Genomic DNA, 2,610 nt, shown 5'->3' on the forward strand with positions numbered 1-2,610 from the left:
TCATCATTCTTTCAAGAGCCAACATTCATGAACAACAAATTCAAAAGACATATGCACTATTCAAGCATACATTCAGAAACCAAAAGTATTGCCACCACATCAAAATAATTAATCTGTTATAAAATTCAAAATTCATGCAATTCTTCTCTTTTTCAATTAAGAACATTTTTCATTTAAGAAAGGTGATGGATTCATAGGATATTCATAACTTTAAGGCATAGACACTAAGACACTAATGATCATGAGACACAAACATAGATAAACATAAGCATAAAAATTCGAAAAACACAGAAATAAAGGACAAGGAGATTAAAGAACGGGTCCACCTTAGTGATGGCGGCTTGTTCTTCCTCTTAAAGATCTTATGGAGTGCTTGAGCTCCTCAATGTCTCTTCCTTGCCTTTGTTACTCCTCTCTCATGATTCTTTGATCTTCTCTAATTTCATGGTACTCCACCCTTAGTTGTCCCATGTTGGAACTCAATTCTCCTAGGGAGGTGTTGATTTGATCCCAATAATTTTGTGGAGGAAAGTGCATCCCTTGAGGCATCTCAGGGATTTCATGATGAGTGAGATCTCTTGTTTGCTCCATCCTTTTCTTAGTAATGGGCTTGTCATCATCAATGAGGATGTCTCCCTTTATGTTAATTCCAACTGAATAACAGAGGTGACAAATGAGATGAGGGAAGGCTAACCTTGCAAAAGTAGAGGACTTGTCCGCCACCTCATAAAGTTCTTGGGATATAACCTCATGAACTTCTACTTCCTCTCCAATCATGATGCTATGAATCATGATAGCCCGGTCTATAGTGACTTCGGACCGGTTGCTAGTGGGAATGATTGAGCGTTGGATAAACTCCAACCATCCCCTAGCCACGGGCTTGAGGTCATGCCTTCTCAATTGAACCAGCTTCCCTCTTGAATCTCTCTTCCATTGAGCGCCCTCTTCACAAATGTCTATGAGGACTTGGTCTAACCTTTGATCAAAGTTGAACCTTCTAGTGTAGAGGTGTTCATCTCCTTGCATCATGGGCAAGTTGAATGCCAACCTTACATTTTTCAGACTAAAATCTAAGCATTTCCCTTGAACCATTGTAAGCCAATTCTTTGGGTCTGGGTTCACACTTTGATCATGGTTCTTGGTGATCCATGCATTGGCATAGAACTCTTGAACCATTAAGATTTTGACTTGATGAATGGGGTTGGTAAGAACTTCCCAACCTCTTCTTCGAATGATTGAGCGTTGGATAAACTCCAACCATCCCCTAGCCACGGGCTTGAGGTCATGCCTTCTCAGTTGAACCGGCTTCCCTCTTGAATCTCTCTTCCATTGTTCATGGCCACAACTTCATAGAAGTGGTCTTGATGCACCCTTGAGATGAATCTCTCCATCTCCCATGACTCAGAGGTGGAAGCTTTTGCCTTCCCTTTCCTCTTTCTAGAGGTTTCTTCGGCCTTAGATGCCGTAAATGGTTATGGAAAAACAAAAAGAAATGCTTTTACCACACCAAACTTAGAAGGTTTGCTCATCCTTGAGCAAAAGAAGAAAGAAGAGAGTAGAAGAAGAAGAAATATAGGAGATAGAGGTGGCTTTGTGGTTCGGCCAAGGGAGAGAAGTAGTGTTTAGGTTGTGTGAAAATGAAGGAGTGAATATGGGTTTATATAGGAGTGGAGAGGGGGTGTATGGTTCGGCCATAATGGGTGGGTTTGGGAGGGAAAGTGGTTTGAATTTGAATGGTGAGGTAGGTGAGGTTTTATGAAGGATGGATGTTAGTGGTGAAGAGAATAGTGGGATTTGATAGGTGAGGGGTTTTTGGGGAAGAGGTATTAAGGTGATTGGTGAATGGGTGAAGAAGAGAGAGAGTGGTGGGGTAGGTGGGGATCCTGTGGGGTCCACAGATCCTGAGGTGTCAAGGAAAATTCATCCCTGCACCAAGTGGCGAGCAAAAATGCTCCTTTTGCCAATTCTGGCGTTAAACGCCAGGCTGGTGCCCATTTCTGGCATTTAACGCCAGCTTCTTGCCCCTTCCTGGCGTTTAACGGCAGTCTGGTGCCCCTTTCTGGCGTTAAACGCCCAGAATGGTGCCAGACTGGGCGTTAAACGCCCATTTGCTGTCTTCACTGGCGTTTAAACGCCAGCAAGGTTTCCTCCAGGGTGTGCTGTTTTTCTTTGTTTTTCATTCTGTTTTTGCTTTTTCAATTGATTTTGTGACTTCCCATGATCATCAACCTATAGAAAACATAAAATAACAAAAGGAAAATACATAAATATAACATTGGGTTGCCTCCCAACAAGCGCTTCTTTAATGTCATTTGCTTGATAGTGGGCTCTCATGGAGCCTTACAGATACTCAGAGCAATGTTGGAACCTCCCAACACCAAACTTAGAGTTTGAATGTGGGGGTTCAACACCAAACTTAGAAGTTGGTTATGGCCTCCCAACACCAAACTTAGAGTTTGACTATGGGGGCTCTGTTTGGCTCTGTTTTGAGGGAAGCTCTTCATACTTCCTCTCCATGGTTACAGAGGGATATCCTTGAGCCTTAAACACAAAGGATTCTTCATTCACTTGAATGATCAATTCTCCTCTGTCAACATCAATCACAGCCTT

This window comes from Arachis duranensis, chromosome 1 (genome assembly GCF_000817695.3).
Source record: "Arachis duranensis cultivar V14167 chromosome 1, aradu.V14167.gnm2.J7QH, whole genome shotgun sequence".
In the NCBI taxonomy this organism is placed as follows: domain Eukaryota; kingdom Viridiplantae; phylum Streptophyta; class Magnoliopsida; order Fabales; family Fabaceae; genus Arachis; species Arachis duranensis.